Source organism: Centroberyx gerrardi, chromosome 22 (assembly GCF_048128805.1).
Source record: "Centroberyx gerrardi isolate f3 chromosome 22, fCenGer3.hap1.cur.20231027, whole genome shotgun sequence".
Lineage (NCBI taxonomy): Eukaryota > Metazoa > Chordata > Actinopteri > Beryciformes > Berycidae > Centroberyx > Centroberyx gerrardi.
In genome coordinates this window covers 9476660-9503981 of record NC_136018.1, presented here as the reverse complement: position 1 = coordinate 9503981, position 27322 = coordinate 9476660, and the positions used below count along the sequence as shown (strand labels likewise).

The following is a 27322-nucleotide window of genomic DNA, read 5'->3' as shown; positions in this document are numbered from 1 at the left end:
AAGGTCTAGCTTTGGTGAGGTGAGTGCTGCTGGAGCTGATAAGTGATGCAGGTGGTGGAGGGATGTGAAATAGGCCCTGTGGTGGGGGAGCCACTCCGAGAGCCCAAAGAACACTAGTGCCTCTGTCCCACACTTTATCTGTGAAACCTGCTGTGTGCTGTCTGTGTGTGTGTCTACGTCTGTGTGTCTGTGTGTGTGGGTGGATTGTATCCAAGCTTAGGCTGTATAGAGTAGAAGGGGGTGGGGAGCCTGCCCCACTGTAGTGGGAGAGACTGGGAGGGTGGTGAATGTGCACCAGCCAGGCCGGACTATTCAAACACAGAGGAGGAAATGCCTTTATGTATAAAGTGTGCATAAACAGGAGTGCGGAACTGAAATATGTGCATTCTTTTCCTGAACTGCTTCGTGTAAAAAAAAAAAAACAGGGCAGTGGTGTTTTTTCAGCTGCAACGGGAAACTTAAAAATCTGTAGCCATTCACTTTAAAAACTTGTAAAAGTTAGGGACACGTAAATATTTTCAAGAATCGGAAGAGGAGATTTCTTGGCAGAATCAGAAATTCAGGTGAGCACCTCAGAGGAGGTGGCAAGAAAAGAAGAATACAAAACTCAAGCTTCATAGTGTGGTAGCAGCAAAGGAAATGTTGCAGCTTTCCCAGGGGGGAAGGAGAAAAAGTGAGTGCCTGCAAAGTTTAATAGTTTCACCACAGTGGGGCCAGAATGCACAGCCAGGCAGGGATTAGGTCATGTGGTGTATGGATGGGAGTGGAGTTTCTCAGTGGGCACAATGCTAACTGCACAGCAGGGCCAGTGATTGATTTTACTCTCTGTAGATGAAATAGTTACCCCTAGCGCTATTGGCCTCTTTTACACTAACCTGGTTTTCTGCAACAGTTGTGAAGAAATTTGTATTTTCAACCTAATTCAACACCAGAAATAGCATAATAAAGTGCTTGACTCCTCCTCCTTGCAGTGCAGCAATCTAATTTTCCTGCCCTTAACTATAAAAATCAGCTTGTTCAAAGTGGTGCCACAGACAAGGTGGGCCATGAGGAGCCCTTTTCTCTAATTATGGAGGCATCCAGATTCACAACTCCTTATGTGGGTATACAGAAAAAGGTATAGAGTAGACAATGTCAGTTTGTCATTTTTATTGCCATCTTTTAGAAATGATAGATATGAAACCGCAAAAAGACAAGGTGAGATATTATCAAGCTCTCACATAACATGCTCTGGACCTGACTAATCAGCACAAACAGCATTTAAACACATTCAGCAGGGTGGCCTAGTGGTTGGAGAAACTGTCCTGCAACTGAAAAGTCACAGGTTCAATTCCTGCAATAGCCAATGGGTCCATTAACAGCCATGTGAAGCAAGGCAGTGAATATCTACCTGCTTATTGTTAGTTACTCTGGATAGCTTATAGCTTCATCTACAGTAAACGCCTAAAATAGAGGAATTTAGTCAAAGTTAGTTCAGCATAAAGGTTGTTCACTATTCAAAGTGAACTGCAGATGCGGTGTACTGCTGTGTGAGGTGCAGAGTGATGAAATGGGCCGATGCGTCTGTCCTCAAAGACAGCAGTCAAAACAGATTGGAAGTGTCTCACTGGCACGGCCTCCCTGGCTTGAAATGGATGCCCAGCGCTGGAAAACTCATACCAAACAAGGTAAAGCAGAGAGTGGCCTATTCATGTGGACAGCCACAAAGCAGTTCCTTCATGTGTTATTAAGTTAGCTAAATGCTAATCCCCTTAGGGCCATATTTACACCGCACTCTCCTCTGTGGGAGAGTCAGCTTCGGTTACTCTTTGGTCTATGGCAGAGGAAGGGAAGGAGTCTGAAATATATTTGTTTAAACACAAGACTAAAAATAACCTCAGCAAAAAAAAAAAAAAAACACAAAGGTCCCTGATTTTGGAGGAGGAAAAGGCATTTTCAAAGAGATTGTACTATTCCAGCCTCCGGAGCTGGCCAGATCCTACCAGCCACCGAGTATTCTGATTGGCTGTCGATGACATCATCCCCAGGGCCAGCCCCCTCCCAGCTCGACGATGTCATCAGTGCTGAAGTATCTCAGTGATGTAATGTAGGGAGGGCCATGACAAACACTGAAGCAGCACCCCCTTCTTTCTTACCCTGTCTTCCTCTCATTTCTTTTCCCATTCCTCTCTCCATCATTTCATCCTCCTCCTACCCTTTCCCCTCTCCCTCTGTCTCCAGATAAAAATCCTTTCCCACCTGTTTATTAGTCCTCAAATACAGGGCACAGAGATGTGCAGTTAAAGCCCACAGCTATGTAGAGCTCCTAAAAAGATGAAGACAAATGACAAAAAAAGAACATTTAGATTTCCTAATCCTGTCTGTGTCCTGGAGCCCCAATTAAAATATGGACCAGAGATCATGTCCCCTTTTCTCACAAGGTGTGAACGAAAGCATGGAAACCATGGTGACCATGCTGTCATTAAAATTTAGTTTCAACTGCACAGGAGACAGAGAACAGCCACTATACCACACAGACACACACACACACACACACACACACACACATAGAATTTGATGGGACAGCTTTCACCACCAATGAAACCCCCAAGTCACCAAAAGTAGCACAGCATAATTACATGGAGTACACACAATATGTGTAGAGAGGTGAATTATGTGTCCAACCTCTGACTGTTACGTCAGCTTGCACCCATTTGATTTACTCAGACCATTTCATCTTTTTTGGCTGGGCATCCATATCTGTTTTTTAATCACAATTTGGGAGTGTGTGTGTGTGTGTGTGTGTGTGTGTGTGTATGTATGTGTCCTGGGCAAACATCCAGAGCTCAAGCGGATTAGTGAGGGGACTGTGTCCTGATCAAAGCAGCACAGAATCCAGCTTACTGGGCCATACTGTAAAATACATAACCCCATGGTAATGATACTGTACATAATGCAAACCCACAGCCCGTCAACTGTAGTGTAGCACTGCATATAGACATTAACAGTGAACAACACTCAATATAAGATTCCCTCTATGATATAGTCTAGGGCAAAACTCTGTTTGAGGGAAAAACTCCTCTCCCAAAGCCAGAAATCAGAGAGCAAACAGTCACTTCTGCTGTCAACAGGTGTCAAGTCTGCAGCTGCTCCATAGAAAATGTATTGGTTGTTAATAGTCCAAAGAGAATGTATTGGTTGTTACTGGAAGAGCACCAGGGAGAGTTTTCCCCTGGTGATATAGATACATTTTCTGGTTCTGAATTGACACCAACACAAGAATAAATCAAGCTCAATACAACAGAATAAGCAAAAAAATAAAAAAAATTCTGTCTGTGTGCACAAAGTCAGTCTTATTCAATACCAGTTGATAACAAGCAATACTAATGTATATTCTAGATTTCCACATTAAGAATTAGTTTCCTAGAGGTCCAAAGCCGGTATGGCGACTTCCATTTCTGCTGATTCACACAACACCTCGCTGCACGTCTGAAACTTAACTTCAGTGTTCTGTCACGATTACTGGTTGGCTCTAATTGGGGCCCGTTGATACCAAGCAAGACATGCATTATGGATGCACTCCCAGTAAATTTAGATTGAGGGAGTCGCTGTAATTAAGTCATACTGGAGCTCCACAGAGAGTCCTCCATCAAAATGTCTGAGCTTGACTGAGAGACCAATCGGGATGTGTTGGAGTCTAATAATAGAGGCTCCCTCGACCGTGGCTGGGATCTGTCAGAGTGACAGATATTGAGCAGCTTTTGGTTAATCCAGAGTTCACAGGAAACTGTAACAGAGGGTAATATGAATTGATATCTTAATTTGTGAACAAGTAATGTAAGGCACATTCCTCCTTTTGAGAGTCTCGATGTTTGATTGGCAGCCGGCCGGTCGGACACGCAACACGCCACATTTCAACACAGCTGCGCCTGCACACGCATGCAGATAGCTCCGATACAGCACCCCATTCCTTCCCCTGGGTTCATTATGTACGTAGTGAGATGGTTATTTGCGATGCCTCTGTGGCTAACCGCCGTCATCCACCACCTAATGGCTTTAGCATGTCTCTGGCAGCCCGGTGGCTCCAGCAGTCTCAGATGTAGGGGAGCTGAAATGAAGCAGGGCATTGTTGTGCTGCCGCCGGGGAGGATACACACTCTCGTGGAAGGAAACCCAGACGGGAAGGAAACTTCGAAAACAAAGTCCTAAGAAAAGGTGATAAGGGGCACAAGGGACGGAACTGTGTGTGTTGGTGTGTGTGTATGTGTGTCGCCCTCCGCCTGCTTGTGTCTTTAAGGGGCTGTTTCCCTTCTTCCTGCCATTATAAACACCAACGGAAAGGGTCAGAACGTCGTGGAATATTCTGTGGCTTTGAATTTTAAGGTGCAAGCACAGTGGGATATCTTCAGGGCATGGAAAATCCAAGTAAACCAATCACTGGCCATAGCTTTCACCATTGTGTGGGAACTGTAAAGACAGACTGACAAACCTTATAACTGCCTCGTAACACAGATATGATGTGTAAAGATTTAAGGGTTTAAATAATATATAAAGTTTCCCAACACATCCTGTGACTTTGTCAAAAAATCACAGAACTATGATCACTATTAGCCAATCTGGAAAGGAAAATATAGCCAGAGCCAAGACCTCACAATCTTCAGCCATAACGATCGCTAAAATATTACTAAAATATATTCACACAGTGGACAGATTTCGCTTTTATCAACACTGGCAATACAACGGAAACCCATTCAGGATTTTGAGGGGAAATGGAAAGGCAAAAGACATTCTCCAACATTGAAAATGTCAGGTTTTACAAGATGGCTTTCATTACTCTGAGCGGAGCCTTGGGTAGCACAGCTCACTGGCACAGGAGTGCAGTCTGGGCCGGAAGATCTGGAGGTAAAACAGTTGAAAACCTCCGGTCATTTAGTGAGAGAAAGGGTTCTTATTCAGAGAGTTATTTGTGATGGAGGTGTGGACGAGAATGGAGATGAAATTTGCTACGGAACTACTATTACTTCCACTGTTCATTCACATAACTTCACTGCCAATAATGTTATATCCACTGAATCATCATGTGTGACTAAATCTACGTCCTCGGCTGCGGCAGGAAGGATTCCAAGTTAAGAAGTGTCACGTGTATAATCATATTACCACTTAAACACAGTCCTCACATCATACTAGACTTGATTCTGCGTGCCTTCTCACCCCAATACACTACACCCAAAATAACAACTCCCTCTCTCTCTTTCTCCCTGCATCCTCCTCTCGGTAAATCTGTGGTTATATTTACCTTGAAATGGTTTTATTGGAAACTCATTACACTGCTCTCCTGGGATGTCGTCCAGTATTTACACGGTCCTGTCTATTTATCAGTCAGAGCAGGAAGGAGCTCTCAAAACAGACCAAACAGACCATGTAGAGACAGAAGGCAGGTTTCCTCAAAGCTCCCTATGCAGCTCCACAGCTCAGGTAGCTGGAGCACCTAGAATAGCCCGGCTTAACAAAAACATCCTGCGTATCTCAGGCTTTGCAGAATATTTCCAGAAATAGTGAGTTTCGAAAACTTGACTGCGGCTAAATGTGATACAGAATTCGTCAGGCAGAGGGGTAATTACGAAATCACACAGCGATAATGACTCATTAGCAGGCGGACGATGGAGAACACACATAAAATGCCAACATCTGAAGAAAAAGGACAAGCCATAGGAAGTTGTTAAACAGGGCTCAGGACAGATGCTCATCCATATTTATCGGGATTATCCAGCTTTAACACTCAAATTCAGACTCTTCTTAATTAACGACTCTTTATAAGGACAGAGCAACCCAGAGCGCTTCCAGAGTTGGATGGAGAATGACGAAAGCAAATGGCGTTCCAATTATACAGGCTTGACACATAAGGGCGCCTCCAGATATTAGCATTTGCAGCTTGTCAATTAAAGGCAAATTATCACTATCAGTGCAAGGAACTTTCATCGTCCCACTGACATAAGCCTGGCCTCGTCACACCAACCAACCACACTGGATATTATTCATCATCCTCACACTCTCTTCCGGTCTTGCTTCAGGAACGACTATTTTCACAGATAGTGGGCGGAGATGGCTGTAGATTGACGGACAAAACAAAGTTCCACATGTCCATGCAACTCATGTTTATGTGTGCAGAAAGCATGTCCCTCATCTGAACAAACAGCTCTGTGCGTACGTTCTTGTGTGTAGTAGGAGGTGCCATGTTAAACTAAATGCCTAAGGGAGAGGACGGACAGGAGGGGGGGGGGGGGGGTGATGTTTACACTGGGAGAAAAGAGATGGAGGGGGTTAACAGCGGCTGAAGAGCGGTGTCTATGTGTGCTTGTGTCTCTCCCTCCTCCGTCTGGGCCTGTGTGTGGGTGGGGAACATTTGTCTTACCCCCCTTCCTCCTCGCTGCCAAAGAAAAGGGAGATGGTCAGACAAATGACTTCAGTGGCTGGGTGGAGCTGCTGAAGTATGTGGAGCCTATAAAAGTCTTTGGGGTGTAAAGAGTGAGGAAGAAGAAGAGATATTGGCTCTTTTTCCTTTTGTGTCTTCTAAGCTGAGTAGGCCTTGGAACATGTTCACAATAAAAAAAGATCACATATTTCCCTGAAGAAAGAAATATATATGACCAATTACCAGATGTTTTATAGTACTCCCATGAGGTCCGCCCATTTGTTGGTTAACCCATGGTGAATTTCCTGAATGGAGACTTGCTCTCTGCAGAGAGGCCTACAAAAAAAACCCAACTAATTTCATGTCTTGGCAAATTTTCCATCAGCTCCACCAGCATCCACGTCATGATAGGAAGCATGATTTTCCTCTATGGATAATCCCTGTCACAGCCAAGCCTACAGTGCGGACTTCGGCAAATACTGAGGTCTGAGCCTCCGCCATTGCCCAACAGCACAATGACAAAAGACTAGGACACCCGAGAAACTGGAGCGTCCTTCCCATACCACTCCTGTTTCCTCTACTGTATGTGCCTCCTATTTAATAGAGAACTCTAAACCGCAGTGCATTCCTATCAAAAAGGCATTTTTTGCATCTTAAGATTTGTACTTGTGGCCAAACTTGTTCAGTATGAGAATTTTAACTGTGGGAGCCTCTTTTCCTCTTTACTTCTTATTTCTTCCTGTGGTAAAAAAAAAAAAAAAATCATTCCATTCCCAGACCAATTATGAATATCAAATAAAAAGGGCATGGGAAAGAAGGAAAAACGGAGAGGACTGACACTAATGAAGCATTATTAGTTGAACTACGAATCACTGCCTTATTAAGCCATTTTCTGCTGGTCTGTCACTTTTCAAGGCACAAGTCATTAAAATGTTGCCATTAGCGGCTGACAGAAAGTTATTTCATCCGCATCCAAGAGGAACGTAAAAAAGTCTATTTGTGAAATGGAAATGGCTTATCTTCTGTTCCTTTTTAAGAGCGCCGAGATAAGGTGTTCACTTACGTTGAGGTTGAAAATTTGGCCCCTTTGGCTAAAAGAGAATGCTTTTCCACCTTCATTCCAGAAATAAAAGATTTTCAGAAAGTGTCTTCATCTGTTCCTCTGAAAATTATTTGGTTCAAAATGAGGTCAATGTACAATGGGTATTAGTTGATTAATGTGGAGGAGATTTTGTCTGATTATCCCTTCCTATCATTCCCACCTCTATTAGACTCAAGTTGTTTTGGCCATGAGGACAGCTTCCAGTCTGAGCAGCTGACAAGATGGAATTGACCAAAAATCTCCCTAGAGGATGAGATCAATTATTCACAACTAATTGAGAGATTCAGACTGCTGTGGCCAAGAAGGTAAAATTTTCAGTATGTTATTTGCATAAAGGTTATGTAAAGTAGTGGAGTCTCAAACTGACATATGGATGGAAAACCAGCACAGAAGACTTCACTGTTCCTAACATTGTGAGGTGAGGCAGGCAGGATTTATCTAAACCTTAGAACATAAAGTGATTGGACCTGGTGGGACCAAGGAAATCAGCAGTGGTCTTGCTTGTTCCAAAATGTATGTTCATAGCACTCTTTCACTCCCTCTCTCTCTCTCTCTTCCCCATTTATCTCTCTCTATATCTATTTATGTTTTCACACACACAATCACACGCACACACACACAATCACACACACACACACACACACAACACGTACACCTTGGGGAGCTTCTTCAAGGGGAGCATTTCATCATATCCAAAACTCAACCCACCAATAGGAGCTGAAATGAAAGGTCCTGTAATGAGGTTTGATCAAACCCTGAAGCTCAATGAGACGTGACATGACTTGGTTCAGGGCCAAATGAGGGATGACACTGCAGACAGCTTGGTGAAGAAACACCTGTTCAGGCCTCTCCCTTCCCCTGCCTCAGTACAACTCGGCCACATGCCATGGTCCAGGTGTGTTTCCACTGAGTTCAATGTCCCGTGGCAGCCATCAAACTCCACAGCCCAGATCTGCATCAGCTAATACATATGGCCCAGGTTAGTGCTTGATCTCCAGCACAGATCTGATACTGATGCAACTGAGCGGTCCAGCCAGGTAATCAAGTGGTCAAGACGTAACCTAAGTGTCTCATAATGATAACAGGCATATGGAGGCATATGGTCAGGCGCTACTGTGCGCCTTTGCTTGTAAAAACACTGCCAAAATCACTGCACCTCATATGCTAGCACTTAGACAAATAGCTTGGCTGAATTAAACTGGCAGTGAAGGCATTGCCTTTCAGTTAATAACAGTTTCCTCTGCTCTTTTGAGAAATTGACATGTTGCAACATCAGCAAAGAGTGAAGCATGGAGGAAACTTGTGAGACACAGTCTAACTCTGTCAAAGTGCTGGGATGAGTGATGAAGGATGAGGTTTGGGGGCTCTGGAAGGGGTGCGAGGGTGCAAGCCCATCCGTCTTTCTGACGAGGCACTCCTTTCCGATCTGCTTACCTACCCACCCAGCGGGGGAACTGAAGTTGATATACTCGTCGCTGAAAGAGACACAACAAATCACTCCCTTCACTGAACGTCTGAGTGTTAAAACCAAGGGTTGCAGAAACTAAAGACTTGCATTACTCCAGAATAAAATATCAAAAACTCCTGCTATTCAGGCAAAAAAGTCTTTGATTTCTGTCAGGCTCCCTTAATGTTACATTGACATTCTGCGGCCAAAGAAACAGTGGAAAAAGAAGCGCACTAAAAGAGAACAAGATTAACAAGGAAATCTATTTTTTAAAAAGTTTTGCTGATATGATGTTGATTTTGCTAATCGGTTATTTTATTTATCGGATGTTTGCCTCCGGATTGATGATTTTATGGTGATAAATAGACATATGAAACCAAATCTGATGTTAAGTGAGATTCAAATCAAACATTTATGTGTGAATAGCTGTGAAATTAACTTTGATTTTTCCATACGCCTAAGCTTGGGCAGGCCGACCTTCTCCAGATGCAAATCTACTTAACAGCGGAAAAACTCCGAGCAATTCCAAGGGTATCAGAAAGCTCCAGACAGGAAAATAGGCGATGCTTGTTAAAACATGGCAAAACACTTGTAATTTTACACTAGTTGCAGTATGACAAACAGTAAAATTAACCCCTAGAGATGGGCATATCTATCAGACCTCAAGATAGTTCACCGTTTACCACACCGTTAACAGATTAATGTGACACTGGAGTACCACAGTGTCTTTGAAGTTGCACAGTGACACTGATGTTCACTTTGAGAGGAGGAATGCAGCATCTCCCCGGTGGGAAAATTCAGCAATCCATTTGATCCAGAGAGCAAACATCACCATACATGGCCAAACCTAAGATAAATCTGAACCACTATCAGCTGCTATCTTCCGAAGATGCCATTTCCCTGCGATCTAGACAGGGAGATGAGATTCAGAGGTAGCAAAGAGGTAGACAATAAAGAAAAGTTCTGTGTAAAGATTGAATCTGAGATGATTTATCTAAAGGGTGAGAGAAGAGTGATGGTTTGCATGAGAGAAAGCAACCGTGATGCAACGGCTCTCAATGTTTGGTAAGTTCAGCCTCTCACGGTCTGACCCTCACCACTCTTATTCCCCATCAGCTTAATTAGACACAGCCACACACACATTAGATGGTCCCCTTTCGCTTCACGCACTGAATGGCTGGCTGCAGTTCAAGGCACCACAAAAAAAACAGCTATGCACAACAAGCAGCTTTCAGAGCCAGGGAAAACCATCAGCAAACAGCAAACACATTAACAACACTGTACTGAATGGCATTCACAAACCATCTGGAATTCAGATGATACTGCAAGCAATAATAACAACAAAAACACTTCTCAAGTCATCCAAAGCTGTTAACATATTCAGTATGCTTTAGAATACAGAAATTCTAATCCATGTATGAAAGAGACAGAGAAAAAATGTGTGTTGTGTGGAAATGTGCGCCCCGTGTGTGTGTGTGAGTACTACCATGTGTATGACTGAGCATCTGTGCATTTATGTGCTCATGTGTGCGTGAGAGAGAATGTTTGTGTGCATGTGTGTGTGTGTGTATATCAACATGTAGAGACACAGCTACTCACCCTTCCTCTGTGGTTATCTGTCACACAGTATGTCCTGGTAGAAAAGCCAAAGTCTTGAAAACACACACACACACACACACGCGCACACACACACACAAACAGAGTGACACTAACTACCACACCGTCGCAGCCCCAAAACTTTTTCCTCTCTCCCGGCAGCTCTGCACACTTCCACTGCTCCCCCTCCCTCCTTCCCTCTCTCTCTCTCTCTCTCTCTCTCTCTCTCTCTCACACACACTCTCTCTCTGTCTCTCTCCCTCCCTCTCTTGCTTCAGCACTTCCTGGGCTGCTGTTTATGCTAGCTCCAATCAGGCCATCCAAGAAACGGAGGCTGCCCCCCACCCCCCCCCACCCCCCACTCCTCTCCTTCAGCCAACAGCCATTGTTCAGCGCGGGCTTGTCACATGCGGGCGTTTGTGTGCCTGTGTGTGTGCATGTGCGTGTGTGTGTGTGTTCCCTCTTGACTAAGGTTTTTTAACCTCTTGGCACTATCCAAACTCTGGCTCTCCTCAATAGAAAATCAGGAGAGAAGGAGAGAGGAAGAGGACAGAAAGTGGAGGGGAGAGAGATGAAGGGAAAGGATGGGAGAGGGGCTGGTTGGCTAAAGAAAAACACGTGGAGGGGGCTTCTTGCTGGCTTGTCTTACTGAGACAGATACACTTTTTCAGACGCGAGGAAAGGGGGGCAGCAGCATTAAGTAAGGGCTGGGGGTGTGTCTGGAACTTTCTCTCCAAATCCAACAGTTTGTTGTTACAAACCGCAATGAGGCTCAGCCCATCCAAACCCCCAGAGAGCCTCATGGCTCTGTCTCCAAAACAAGGCGCCTTCCCCATAGTCTGCCAAACGTTTTCACCACCGATACCTCAATCCCCCCCCCCAACCACCCCCCAACCCCCTCCCCCCTCGCTATCCCAAAGCCCCAACCTCTAATTCCCCGAAACCAGCCTAGCCCCAGTCCAGCTCTTCTTCTGGCTGGAAAAAAAAAAAGGGTGGAGGTGTGATGTGGGGGGTGGGGAGGTGAGAGGTGAGAGGTGAAGTGTGGGAGGAGACAGGTTGACAGCAGCACACAGGGCTTTTGTTGGTGTTGTTATCGGCTCCATCGTCTCGTGACGGGGGACACCTAGGGGGTTGTGGCGGTCATTTGGAGCTGGAAGAGGTCAGACCGAACTTAGAGTCACTGGTAGCTGGTATAACTCAAAACATGTGTTGTAACCGGCCTCACCATGAACACTGTAGACGTTTTCCAAGACAAAGCTTTTTGGAAACAAATAACATGTGCAGGTTTGAGGTGTACATCTTCTCAGTGTATGTTGCAGTGAGTACAGAGGCTGAAACGTGGTTTAAGAATTGCGACCAAACTTGATATGAACAAACTAAACCTCTCTCGTCTCCTTTCCTATCCCCTCTATTCGTCTCCTCTCCTCTCCTCTCCTCTATTTTCCTCACCTTTCCTCCGCTCTGAATACAAGTCATTCAGTCAGTCAGTCAAGCCACACAGGCGGATTGGGGTGCCTCCATGCCAGCTTGGATTCTGGAAACATTCATCTTGTTGTTTAGTCTGGGCACCATGTGTTGGAGCGGGGAGGCCGCTCTCCTCGACAGACCACTTTTCTTTCACTCACACACGCACACACTCACACACAAGCACGAGCAAACCCACATTGACAGACGTGACTGTGTACATTCAGCATGCATCCACACACACACACACATACACACACACACTAAGAGAGGCAGGATTGTATGGTGGAAGACTGGTACATTGTTTGGGGGCCCAGTTACACAAAACAACGAAAACTTCAAAGCAGCAGTTACTACAAAACAGCAGATGATACGCCTCTGATGAAAAGAGAAAATATGCTCTGTCACTCTGTGTCTCAGGTGTGCCGGCATGGAGACTTGGTGTATCAGCATCCTTCTCCTCTGCTGCTAACACACAACAAAGAGTGTGGGTTGCATGAGGTGGGTTACGGTAAGGGGGAGGGGGTTGCGTGAAGAAAGGCAAAACCACATTGAGAAATTGCCGAGTCTCAGATGTTGACTCGGAGCAAAGAGTGATTTATGGCGCAGATAACAGAAGTGAGGCGCGATGAATTGCACACAAGTGTATGTGTGTGTATGTGTGAGCCTGCATGTGCACGTGAGCATGCACTTGGATGCGTTTTGGTGAGGAGGAAATGCCTTGACATCACTTTGTCCCCCCACAAACACAATAAGCGGGGCCCACTTTGACTAATCCCTTGCAGCTAAATCCCTCCACTGCTGAAAGGAGCCCAAACAAATGGAGAGGAGAGACATAATAAATCAAAACACTTTGGATTTAACAGTGACAGAGCAGGTGAGGATTACACCTGAAGCTATTCAGTTTGGTGCCGAAGCCTCTGCCAGTCTGCTATTGAGGAAAAGATTCTGCAGTCACCCGCTGAATGAGCCACCTGCTTGTCTTGGAGGAGACTGAATTAGACTGTGACTGTATAATATGACTTGAGTAAAGAGAGTAAAATGGCAGTCGGTAGGCTATGTTTTCACTGACTACCACACAGGCCAGCAGACTCCGAGAGGAATGGGTTGAGTAGCATCAGCTGAAAGACAACTTTTAGGAAAAAACAGTCTTACACCTTACATGACTGAGGAAAAACAGTGCCAGGATCGATAGTGAAGTTTGGTAAAGATGAAGAAAAAAAGCTATATTGACACGAGTTTTAAACACAAATTATACAAATGAAAAACTGGATGAGCTGAGAAGACACTTTTGTGACACAATTGTCAGTTTTCCCTCCATCATTGTAGAGTGGGAAAACATTAAGTGAAGTGATGATCACAATACCTGTGAAATATTTAGTCTTCCCTTTGGCTATGCCATAAGGATGTCAGAGTTTGTCACTTATTCACTCAAAGAAGCATTTGATTCTATGATTATCTGTGAAGATACTAGAATGGTAAAGATAGTTAAAATCATTTCTATAACCTTTATCACAGAATATAAGATGTTTTAAGCAGTTTTACTATTGTAGTTGATGTTCTGGATACATATTTTGTATTGCTGCAAAGCTGCCTGATGTCAGTATACTATGAATCAAATCTACCTGATTGTTTCAGTCCATGTTAAATCCAATTCTTATACTCAGTATGTGGAGTCAGGTCATGTCGGCTATACCTGCATGTTATCCCAACACACTACCACCGTTCTGTGACTCTTTTATGTGTGCTTATATACTACAATAAAGAAAAATAAAACTTAACTATAGATTTGACAGTTAAGGGCAAAGGCTGCAAAGCTTTCAGTTCAAAGTTTTCAGTTCAATACCCAGCACCTCAGAGTCAGTGTCTTGCTGGATCACATTAGGTTTGGGTTGGAGGGCATCAAACTGATACAGAGTGCAAAACTGTTTCCTGAGAGGCGCCAAAGGCCTTGGCTCCCATCCACCCAGATCCCACTCTAGCTCCTGGACCAAGCTGCCTTTTACATATATTTAGCCTCAAATCATCCAAAGCCCCAGTGAGCCGCTGCTCTCTATTTTAAAGCCAGTCTCATAATCCCACATGGGGAAAGGCTGGGTAGTTTAGCTAGTGGCAACAGCGGAGCCACTGGACTAGCATGATCTGAGTCAGCGTCAAATATTCCAGAAGTGCATGAGGAGAGATCTTACTGAAGTTCTGAATTAATGACTCTGCCAATTTGAGAACCGTCTGAAGATTACAACCATGCTTATATTATACAAATACTATCCATACAGCACAGCACTGAATATCACAACCTGCATTCAACCCTTCACAAACACATCTAAGTCGGTAGAAAGATATAACAGCCCATGCTCATAAGTAGCAGCCTGGCGCATAGGCGCCGATTTATGTTTCTGCCGGTGGGTGCTCAAAACAGTTGAATGCCCCACCCCCCTTGTTGCTATACGGATTTGGAAAAAGTAGTCAAACGCACGCATTTCATCACCATAGGAAATTAACAGCGACCGACACACACGCACACACACATTGGAGATCAAAATTTGAACTAACGATACACACCATGAAACGCATGGAAAATAATAATCAATGCCACCGAAATTATTTAGTAAAAAGGCTCACATGAACATAGATCATAGGCCAAGTGCACAATCCAACACAATCCGACACCACCGTGGCTGTGAGACACCGCTGCTATAGTACACCCATAAAGAACGCAACATAACAGTATAGGCTACAATCAACTTGTTTTGCAACGTGGGCTATGCCGTGCAGCGGCTGGAGTTTGCTATCAAATCAATGTAAATTTGGCCCTGGCCGCTGGCGTATATACAGTAGGCCTATCAAGTGCATTTTCCCCGTGGGTGCTCGGCCTTCTCCATGGGTGCTCGGGCCCGGAAGCACCCACGGAATCGGCGCCTATGGCCTGGTGAATCTGCCTGCCGCCACGGATTTCTGGGGAGGAGAATTTAAACAGCTATTGATTAAATAAATTAATAAGAGCCTGGAGTAATGAGAATGTGAAGTGAGAGGTGTGAGATCAGGCCCGGGCTAGTGAAGCGAATGTGACACTATGAGGCCAGTCTGACTGTCCTGTAGCCCTCTGCAGCAGCGACAGAGAGGAACAATGAGACAAGCAGCACGCAAACTCACCCGGAGAACACAGTACAGAGGGTCAGAGGGGTCACATGACTCTGTTTCTGTCTGTCTGCCTGTCTGCGTCGCTGTGTGGGCACACACACATACAAGTGGCAGCATCCGTGAAGATGGGTTTGGACAGATTGCGTTCCGGAGATAATGTGAGTGTGTTATTTAACGCCGATGAGTGGCCACAGTCAGTCGGTCTCAGAGAAGAAAAGCCGGGGACAGGAGAGTCAAGGATCGGTCAACAAAACCATCACCGCTTAACAAAGCAGAGGCTGAGTGCCAGGCGGCTACGTCAGACCCAGCTAGGCGGCAGAAGCCTTAAGGGTTGAAACGCGGGCTTGTGATCTGAAGATCGCAGGTTAGAAACTCACAGACAGATAAATGTTAGTGAGGAAAGCGAATGAGAAATGGGCTTCCCTCCCTCAACAGCTACTGTCAGGTTGCCCTTGAGTAAAGCTGTCAGTATACTTGCCGCAGAAACAAAATCACAGTACAAACAAAGGGAACACATTTGCAGAGAAATTGCCGTCGCACTGCATCGCCTTCGGCCGCCGCTGTGTGCTGGACGAACTAGTTGAATTCTTCACAACCCAGCCTCCATGGCGTGACCGTGTGCAATTAGTTTACATGATTGGTTGTGTTGCATTGTGGCAATGTGCCTACATTTCCGTTTCTGGTTGATTGCCTCTGTTTACATGCAAATATGTCTATCATGTGCCATTTAACAAACTATACGAAGTGGCAGGGAGTATACACACGTGCATATACATGCTCGACACGTGGTTCACCTTCACAAGTATACAGCTGCTTTAAAGCACTTAAACACCACTTGTTCCAGTGGAGCTGCTCAGTGGCCAACTGGAGAAGACAGTGGTGCAACTGGGCAGCTCTCGGGTGTGAATGAATGTACCTGTAATGCCTGGTACATGCTTTCTGTGTGGCTAGACACACGCAAGCTCCATATAAACGCAGACATGCCATCCGCATACTTCAGCATTCATGCTTTTCACGCTTCTCATGACGACCACACGTCTGATAACTCCAGCACTTTAGTGGTGCTGTAGGAAAATGTAGCTCTCCACACCCCCGAACAAGCAAAACCCCACTGCAATCTGGATGCGGTTCCAGTTCCTCTTCATCCGGCCAATCCTGAACAGAGGCACGTTTGCGTCCGTGTTGTTTCAAATGTCAGGTTCCCAGATGTGGCCAGTTGTTTTGGCCACAATTATGTAATTTTGACCGTGTGTTTCCGCATGCGTTTCCATGTGAAGCATGAACCGACGAGTCATGTGAGGCGGGGCGGTGCTGAGAAAGACCATGCATGTTCACTCAACTTTTCCTGGATAGCTATAGCAACAGAAAGAGTCAATGCCCTCTTGTTTTGCACTCTCATCACATTCACAGGAAGTTTTATTTTGGTTTGAGTGTCTGTATTGATGCTGATCACATCATATTGCCCATGGTCCAATAAGCTCCAACTCAGGAAAGACACAGCACGGATACGGCAGAATAATAATGTCTAGTCACTGAACATCAGAATCTAAACCGGAGTGACTGTTAGCCTGCCAGGAGGCGAGGGAAGTAGAGAGATACATGAGAGACGGTTACAGGAAGAGAGGGGTAGAAGATAGGAGTGGAAGAGAAGAAGATAGGAGGAGACAGAGAAACAGAAAATGAAATGAGGAATACAGGTAAGAAAGAGAGAGGAGAAGAACACGAGTCCCAGGAGCAAATGACAAAAGTGAGAGAGGGAGAGAGAGAGAGAGAGAGAGAGAGAGAGAGAGAGAGAGAGAGAGAGAGAGAGAGAGAGAGAGAGAGGTGAAGAGATAGATGGCAGAAGCGCTAGGCCACCAGCTGGTTTGGGCAGTGAACCTGTCAGACAAGCCTCCTCTCCTCTCCCACCTGGCTCCACATCTGTCCATCTCTTTCTCTCCCTCTCTTACCCTGCCTCTGTAATATAACACTGAATATTACTTTTAAATTATTGCACGTATAGCATAGCGAGTAATCTCTTTAAATACATCTTTTCTAGACAGAGAAATAAGATCACAAATCAGGGTTGGCTGCAGGGAGATAAAATGCATTTAGCTTAATTGTGTATGGCACATAAGTGCACTTTAGTGTCCTCTGATGCAACATGAAAATTATTGTTCTTATTATTGTGTGTTCAGAATGGCTAGGGATAATAAGACTAAAATATTCATGAGACACCTTATGTGGTTTCAAAAGAAAAATGAACAAATATGCGTTCCCCATAAGGGAGCTTTGCCACTAGTTGCAATTAGCCATGACGGTTTTGCATCTGCTTTTCAAAATATTTATTATGCTAAACATGGCTAGAAGGAGTTCAGAGATAAGGCGGCCATAAAGATATGAGTCATTTGTCTATCAGAAAAGCACTCTTTGTTGGTATTCTGGAAAATGGCCTGTATCAACAATGAATAATTGTTGATTGTTGGTTGCACATCACATTAACTGCCAACTGTCTCGTTGTGCACCGTGGACCTCGATCAGTGAAGAGTAGACTTTGCATACCCTTCACTTCTTGACTTCCCATTGATATGAGTGAAGCTCCCTGTCTGCCTGTCAAATGACTCCAGGGGTTCACACAATAACAAACAAGTGCGTTATGAAATATGCAGTGGTGAGAAACATTTAGTCGCAATCACAATTAATATACTCTCAGCAAGAGCATAAAGAGAGCGAGAGAGGAAGCAGTAAAGAGAAATGAGTTTTGACTGCTTCCTCACTACTTATACTTCTATGGTTCTAGATGGTCACAGTTAGGCATCATCCTGCATTTCCCTTGCTGTTACTGGCCCATGGCTTCACCAGCATCTCTGACCCTGTCTTTGATTAAATCATTAGAACATTTAATGACTAAAATCCCACTCTTTCATCTTCTATCCTCACCAATTACTGCAGTTGACAAGACTTGAGTAAAATTAACTTCATAGATTCTGCAGCACATCTGAAAATAAACTGGGAAGTGTAAATTAAGGCGAACCACACCTGACAACTCCCACATACACAGCAGGAAAACAAATCATTTCATCCTGCAAGTAAACTATGAATTGTTTGTTGTTACTCAAGTGTGACGAGCAATTCTGGATTTCACTCTCCTCCAGTTGCTCCAAATCGTTCATATGTTTTTATTAGATGTTTATCAAAGTTAGGAGCGTTCTCTAAAGCGATACCGAGTCCCCCTTTTTGGGCGTCTCATCCTGATGAGGTCAGAGACAGGACAGTAGAGAGGGAGGAGAGAGAGAGAGAGAGAGAGAGAGGTGACCTTTAGGACTACAGATAGCCATGTAGAGCTTTAGGGAGAGGACGGGCCCGGGCCAGCAGGGTGCTGACAGGCCCCGGGTGTTTGAACAGGGTTGAGACAGACGGTCTACAGAGAGCTGCACAGGTCGCCCAGCAGCCCAGCATCTGTTCTCTAATAACAGGAGGCCTGCAGAGACGGACGCACATCCACACCGTGTCACCATCAGCACCCAGGCACCTCCATGCATGAGCTGTCCTCACCAGCACACCCATGCATGTGTTAATGTGTGTGCGAACATGGGCCGGTGCCAGGGGGGCGGGCAGACACACACACACACACACACACACACACACACACACACACACACTTTCCTACTTCCACAAGTATCACACTCATAATATTTGATTTGTATCCTTGCCTCACTGCCTGTTGTCTCAATGTTAGAATGCGTCCTGCCATGTAAACTGATTTCCCCTGACTGGTGTTACACAGCTTCTGCTCTGGCATCCAGTCAGGCCCCGTTAGCCCGCTGCCTAACATTGTCTTTTTCTCCAGTCTCTCTGCTCATATGAAATCCAATATTATGTAACAAGGGATGTTAGATAAGAGTTTCTGATGCCTATCACAACCCATCTATATTCTTCAGCAAATAGCTGAGAAAGATCACGACAAATGGTTATTTGGATGAATGATTCAAGGCAGACAATTGCTGTTGATACACAGACTGTACATATTATGGGTGCAAACAATTGATTTTTGCACAGCAAAAATTATCTGATTTAAAACGTATTTTCTCTCTTTCTCGCTCTCTCTCTGTCAGACAAGTATCAAAAGTATAGCGATAAAGGGATTAAATCTTTTTATCTTGCTCCACAAACCCGACAGCATATTCACTTATATTTCACATGATTTAATTCTTGTGATGAATTGCGATGAGCATCGTAGGACTTGAGCTAAAACCGAAACTAAAAGTGGGGAATTTGGAAAAAGCAGTGTGTCCCAAATTTCTGGTGTGCAGCCCAGCTTTCTGTGAAGTATTAAACCTCCAGCTGTTAACATCAGTTCAGCAGAAATCCCCCTATTCTCTCCCCACAGCTCAGCTCAGCCGCCTGGCTGAAACGCTGCGTCAGTCTCATGATAGCTTTAGCTGCTGACGTCTTACCAATGACTTCATCACACGGTCAAAACACATTATTTCCCTTTTCAAAAATCCCCAGATTTAAGAGTGGGTGTGGGGGAGGAGTATATTTGATCCTTGGTTCAATGTTTCTAGTGTTTAATATTGTAAGAATGTCCCAAAGATGCGGAGAAGCGCAGGGCGGCTGTCAAATCCATCTGCATGTTTAAAATGTAGGGAGAGAAAGTTGGCAAGGAGTGAAATTTTTAGTCACGGTCTAATTGAACGAGCTTTTCTAGCAGGGATAAAGTGAATGAATGTCAAATCAAACACTTTCACAAAACCGCACGAGAGACATAAAGCTAAACGGAGAGTGAAGAGGCATAATGAATCAAGTGTCTGTGTCAGAGTACTTGAAACCTTGTTAGCTGTACAGCTGGGGGCGCTATTACTTGCCGGCAGCTTTTGACTTCTCACAGATATGGAGTAGATGAAACTCACCACACCTTGACTGGAGTCAAAGTTTAGTCATCTTAGGTGTAATTATATACAAAGTGGCAGGAACCCTGCTCACTATCAGAAACTGAAAATGAGAGATTTCTTATGAGACACACGTTCATTTTATTCCTAGGTGCAAAAAGTGCATAGTGCAGTGCAGCAGGAGTAAAACAGATCTATTTCTTGCATAAAAAAAGCACCCATGCTTCATTTTTTTTTTCATCTTCACAGCTTTCCTCTCACAGGTATCACACAAGGATGCTAATGCTGAAGTACAGACACAGGGGCCTCAAGGACAGGCACTTATGAAAAAGTAATACCTTGAATATTTAAATTCTTCCAGTGCTTGTAAGGATTGTACCAGTACCAGCGCAAGGCCAAAGAAAGCAGAATATAAGCAATGGCAAGGTGAAAAGACACGCAGCTGCAGAATTTGTGGTAAAAAGAGAGGGAAAATGGCAAAGTCAGAGAGATAATTGAGAATAAAATGGGAGGGGCAGTTTTGTCAGTTATTAATTTGTCCTCTCCATTTTCTTACATTGACAGAACACACAGTGCAACCGGGAGATTAGAATTCAGTGCACAGGGGTCACAGTGATCTTAATGGCTTCAGAGCAAGCAGGGATGTTCTCTGTATCTGACAGTCATTAAGTTGACTATGGCAGACCGAGACCCTACTGAGCACATGACAATTATTGCACAATGTCTACCTATTCTGCTAGCAAATGAGGTACATTCAAAATTGACCCAATTATTTTGTGTTAACCCACAGTTAGGCTGCACAGACGGCTGCCAACCTGTAGGTTATTCTGTTTCAGTATTGTGATCCACCACCTGACATAATTTGTATCCACTATTTCTCTCATCAGTAGTCTTTAAAAACAAACGCTCTGCACACTCTCTGCTGCCTTGGTGTTGATCTGGAGCACCATTACAATATCTGAGTTCTTATCAATAGTAATAAGCTCCCTAACTCTCTATGGTCGCTTTCTATTTGCTTGATCCTTCAAATGCATTATGTAATACAGAGTAAATCAATGTGATTAGTTTGGCATTAAGCCCTTGTTAGGGCTGAGACAAGCACAGATCAGACTTCACTGTTAACAAACGGTTAGTCAAAATCCAGACAGAATTTAGGTCAGCAATTCTATACCATCCATTCATATTACAATACCATTGAAAAGTCTCCTTGACTCGCTAGTTCTAAATACACCCTTCATTACCACTTTGATTCACTATCCAAAGCCTGAAGCAGCGCAGCTCATAAACATTTAGCGACCAGAAAAACAGACTCCTGGCATCCATTTCTAAAAGCTAAACCACACACTAGCTACTGAGTCTGCGGAGAAAGTGGAACAGTTTGCCATCGCAAATAAACGGATTCTAGATTATTGATGAGCAAACACCGACTGGGTTGACATACTTCCCAAACAGAGGGGATTGCCTGAATTATCAGTTTTCTTATGAGACAGATACCGAAAAGGGGATTTCTCTCCCTCGTGGCAACAGCTGCCTCCAGGGAACACAATTGGGCTCTGACTGACTCATCTTTTAAACTATGTGTGAAGAAGTCATTTGCCAAACAAAGCACTCGCTCTGTCATTCAGTCATTCTATATCACCCAACCGTAGCAGTCATAATAACCCAGTAGTACATTCTCGAAAAAGATGTAACTTTGTTGGTATCCGAAATTAAGATCAAAACAATTTCCAAAAATATAAACTGTTTCTGGAGTTGAGCTGTATTTCTAGTGCAGTATTTGTGTGTTGGGAATGACTGCAATTTAGGATGTGAAAGGATTTCTACAAAACCATCAGTGCTTTGTCTGATCTGAACGCAAAAAGCCTAGTTAGGGCTGGGAGATAGATGAGTGGGGTCCATAACAAACTCCTTAACAGCCGCACAGGTCGCTACAACTCTGGGTAAACACACGCTTTTTCAGATGAGCAACCGAACAAACTTGCCACATACACACTTCACTAAATGCAGGTTGATACACGCACCTGAATGAAGTGTGTGTCATAGCCCCCAGCACTCGGCTGCACCCGCACACACACACACACACACACAGAGACACACACAGACAAAGACACTGACACAGCTAACACAACACCACCGGCCAACAACTGGCCGCAATGGATGCTAAAAAAAAACCCATCTGGATTACACAAAGGCAAAGTTTGAAGCTACTCTGTCTTGCTTCTTTCCTCCTCCCACTTTTTCATTTCTCTTCTGGGTTTGTCTGCCTCTCTCTCTCTCTCAGGACAGGGAGAGAGAGTGAGAGAGAGAGAGAGGGAGAAAGAAGCCTATACATCAGTGAGATTTAATAGTGCCTCAACCTGCTCAGCGCTCGTATCACATGGTGTACATCATCAATAATCTTTACGAGCCAGCGCCTTGGCTAAGACACAAGGGTAATGTGTTGCTCCTGTTGGAACCATGAACTCAAACCCACAGGCATCTTAGAAACGTATTTTCAGTCTTTATTTTCTGCATGTCATCCTATCACAGTGTTAAAGCAGGCTATTGAGAATACACCACAATTCTCTAGCTGTGAGAGTGATATTCAAACAAAGAATGTTGTATTAAAAATGCATGCGCTTAAGCCATCTTTGACTGACAGAAAAAAGTTTTTTTTTTTCTTGAGACAGATTAAGCACAAGTTAAGAAACGGATCAAATATCTAGGTGTGACTAGCATACCAGCATGTTGTAGACTCTCATAATAACCGGATCACAGTGAGAGCTCTTCAAGAGATTCGTCTTAAAGCGGTATCACAAGAGATGAAAGTTTCTTCACCCTGGTCGTTCCCTGGGCTGTGTGACTGTCACACCGCATACACTCACAATCAGTTGTCACTCTTGGTGCTGGAAACTGGGACAGAGAAGGGCAGTTTTGAAGCAGTGAAATCTGCTGTTGCGGTAAAGTGGCGCTGGAGACAATAGCAGAGAGTTCAGAGGAAAATCCAAAATGAACAGCGTCATCCTAGAGTAATAGCTTTAGACATGCATGATGCTTCTAAATTTAAATTCGCAACCAACTAAAGAGAATTTGAGGAAGTTCGACTCCGATGTGTGGACAGGACACGCCATTAACTTGACATATCAGTTTCCTTTTACAGAGGTCAGGGGTCAACCAAGAAGTAAACATGCTGAGTGCCCTTTCGGTCCACTAAAAAGAATAGACGTGACAATTTCAGTTTCAAGTTCTTCCTCTTCCCGAGCAAAAACCCATGACCGTGCTTTCAAGAAACGCTCTTAAAAGCTTCATTTTATGCCCTGATGGAGAGTTCACTCACTCCCACACCTTGAATGTGCTTCTACCAAGCATGTCTGATGTTCCAGTGTAGGAAGTGACCTTAGGAAAAAGGGATGTTTCACTGCAGGAAAAAAAAAAGTTTTGTTTTTCTATATATTCTTTATACAGACTATAGGAAGCTAGAGAGGGAAAGAGGATACACAGGAAATAACATTCTAGCGGGACTCAATCCTAGACCATGTGGTTCCAAAGGAGGTAACTTAGCCACTCGACTCCCTCTGGACAGATTTTTTGGAGGGTTTGGACTAATTCCTGTTTTCAGTGTTATCTTAGATGTTGATTTATCTCGGGACATTTAGCAACACAGTGTCAGCCAAAGGTCAGCAGGCCCTGCTCTCTGCTAACCCAGGAGTTTAGAGCTTGACAGATTAATCATGCTCTGCAACTTCATCCATTCTGTCTTTACTTGCCTGCGTGCCTACATACTACATGCCTCAGTGCAGTGAAAACAGTTATCAGTTGATGTCAATAATGTAACAAGAATGAAACACGGAAGGTGTAACTTGAGTCTCTGAGAAAGTGACAATGCAAGGAAGGAAATTCTGTTCCCAGATTGAATGGCAAGTTTCTATTCTGGTTTAGACCTTGAAACAGAAATGAATGACAAAAAAAAACAACAGTGCATGAGAAGCAGTACTGCGGTCATTTCAGTAACGTGAAGCTTAGATAATGATGGTCTTTGCTGATTGAGGGCATCTAGAGATCACACATTGTAATTTCTGTTTACGCAGTAGAACCACGCTTTGTGTTTTTTTACACTGCATTCACCCCTTCGGCCTCTTAAGTCATGTCACAAGCCACAGTCATCTGACAGAGAGTAAGAAGAAGCTTCCCCATGGCTGAGCATGATCTTGCTGGATGACAGTGGTAAGTCCATGCCTACATCGTAAGAGACACACACTGATACAGTAGCCGAACACCGTGAACTCATTCCACTCTATGCTATGGTGTTTATTTTGTAATTTTTAAGTAGCCTGTTTTTTGGATTTCAAATTGTCCTTGGACTCGATTTTGGTAGAACCTCTCCTGATCAGTATGCTACATGGGCGCACAAAGACTATTTTAATGACCTCCTCAACCAAATATTCTTCTCACAAATGATCACAGATGGGTACCGGCAGCCACATAAAATATTAATGTAATATTAATGAACAATATTAATGAAAAATCCAGTCCCCGAAAGAACGTGTTGACTTGAAAGAAATAAACACAGTGGGAGATTCAATTTGCATCATCTGAACTACAAAGATAAAAGTTTCTCAGTGTGTGAATATTTAGCACTGTTTGGGCATACAGCAGTATGTGTTCGCATTCGCTCGTGCCCACACACACACACACACGCACACGCACACGCACACACACACACACACACACCCTTTTGCCCGAAGGGAGGTAGAGGCCATATTGATTTCTCTGTCAACTCTATCAGAGGAAACCCTGAGGGAGACGTTGCATCCGCTTACAACCATCAGTTGGCTGAATTAACCACATTTAGGCTTCAGGCTAGAACACACACCTCATACATTAAGTTGAGAGTAAAAAATCTCGTAGTCAGATGTCTGGTTTGGGGGAATTACATGCTACACTTATTAGCTTTGGACACTACACCATGTAATCAAGTCAAACTAACAACGGCACAGACAGAACAGTGTGTAGTGAATTTGAGGTGCAAAAGAGGTGAGCATGGTTTGTGAAACCCTGGAACATGAAGGTGAAAAAACCTTGAAGTCAGGCTTTGGCATGAAAGTGATTATGGCTTTTTTTTTTTGTTTTTATCCTTAATCTGACGTGCAAATAAAACCCAATCCCCTCCACTGTTTATCTAAAAGAGACTCAGGATGAAGTAACACATTGCCCCGAGCTACACCCCGAAAGAATAACACACACTAGACCCAACAGGGTGATACACACACACACACACATGGCTAGTCACATACCCAAAGCTCTTTCTTCTTGCTCAGTGGCCTGATTACTGTCTGTTTTTGTTTCAGGGATGACTCACATCCATTTCATTTCTGAACATAGGCCTTAAGTCCATGAACACACCATCAACTCACCTACTCTCATGCCTCTAATGACTTGACTCATATGACTTCTCTCCAGCCAGCAGGTACTCATTTACAGCGCAAAGACAAAGGTGAGCTGTCTCCCACAGCTGAGAGAACATGGAGATGCTGTCACCGCTGCCATGGAGGCCATACTGATTCTGAGAAAATATTCTTTATCCATTGCTAAAAGTCTTTAGTCAGTAGAAGAACATTATCATTATCAAAATGGGCACAGGCAAATTTCTGAACTTATGATTAGAGGAACTGACCTTATAACGATTAATACCTGCTGTCCTCTACCTACTTCTTTTCAGAGGCTGCAGTTTTGCCCTAGTCTCCCCTTTGTTATTTGCATTTCACATGCTATTGGGCTGCTATAACCTCACAAACTAAACCTCCCTTACAAAGAGGTGGGAAGGATTTGATGTACCATTTTGCCCAATCATACAGTATTTGGTCCGGTTGGAACGGCACAACTTAATGGCAAGTATATGATATGAATTCATAAGGTGGCAGCTGGTGTCCACTCCACCCAGAGGGGGCAGTGACACAGAGGAGGGAGCTGACCTGTGATTGCTTGATTCAAAGGGGGAGCGGGGGGCTTTGCTTAAAATCAACCTCCTCCTTACGGACTTGTCAGCTACATCAAAGTAGGAAAACGTGGATAGGACGAGAGTAACTGTCTGTAACTCACTCTCCCAAATTCCCCTTTGGCAGATCTTTGAGTAATAACACTTCCAAGAAATTGCGCAATCAATGGAGCAGTGTGTCTGAAACTTGTAAACTAGCCAATTCTGAAGCAGATATAGGTGACTGAAATGGATTGTGAAGAATCTGAACTACATATGCATTTTAGTGGGCCAACTGATGTGGAGGGAGAGCATTTTGTACTCTCTATAACCCTGGCAGTTTGGCTAGATAGTTGTTAAAGAAAAAAAAAAAATCCCAGCGAAACAAGAAGGGGGTTTAAAGAGTCATGAGAGGCTGCAATTAATGTAATCCCTACTCTTGGCTCCGATGTCAAAGAAACGGGTGATCACATTCCCATGTCGGCCTCAAAATCATCCCCACTGCGCTAAGCTCTTTTTCAACTTTTTTACTCCAACGGGAAGTGAGGCGGCATCTGGTTTAAAAAAAGGATAACAAAGAGCAACGTATGTGCGATCTGCTCCTAACAGCTTCTCTAGAATGTATCCCAAAACAGCCAGATGCAAAGTGCCGGGCCACCTATTCAGCCAGGCTCCTCTGCCAAGCCATCTGCCAGAAGTCATGTGGTAGAAAGTCTGTCGGAGATACCAGCCACTCACACACCATTGACAGCAAGCATTCAAGCAACACTGACACACTGTGCTGCCAACAAGTAGGGGCATGTAACACTTCCCTCACCAATGATCCAGATACATGCACTGTTAATGCTCTTGTAAACAAGTACAAGTGCACATGCACACGCGTGCACACACACACACACAAGCACAAACCACTTGTAATTTCAATTCTAGCGTCAAACAAACAGGCATTCACACGCAAACACAGAGGGATGTTATGGGATGAATGTTATGGATCCTGATGATAATCTCTGATACTTGACAGGAAACTGAAGTGAGTGTGCTCATATTCATGTGGTGACAAACTTTGAAATACTATACCAGGCAAGAATCAACAAATCAGGAGTGCTTGTACCAATGCCTGGAGGGGTTAAGCAAATGCAGACAGGATTTTGATCGCCCCAATCCCCCCTGGCTTGTCCTGACTCACCCTGTCACTCACCAATAGATGAGTTCATCCACAAATCTGTGCCATGACTTTACCTCACGACCATCATGAGAACAAATCCCTGCATGACGGGGCATGGGATCAAAGGAGCCACCTGGCTAGACAAGAACTGAATTACTTTCAAGATGGTCTAGACTGAAAGAGAGATAAGAG

At 44.1% G+C, this 27322-nt stretch overlaps 1 protein-coding gene across 11 annotated transcripts in view; it reads right to left on the bottom strand.

Annotated features, from left to right (window-relative positions):
* The window catches only part of kiaa1217 (KIAA1217 ortholog), a 111102-nt gene that overhangs the window by 57151 nt on the left and 26629 nt on the right, over nucleotides 1-27322 (bottom strand). The window contains exon 1 of one of the 11 annotated variants that reach the window (XM_071922407.2): nucleotides 10540-10663. The exons of the other annotated variants lie outside the window; for them this stretch is intronic. The gene's annotated coding sequence lies outside the window, so the exon portion shown is untranslated. Of the gene's footprint in view, nucleotides 1-10539; nucleotides 10664-27322 lie in introns of those variants that run through there. 11 annotated transcript variants of the gene reach the window in all.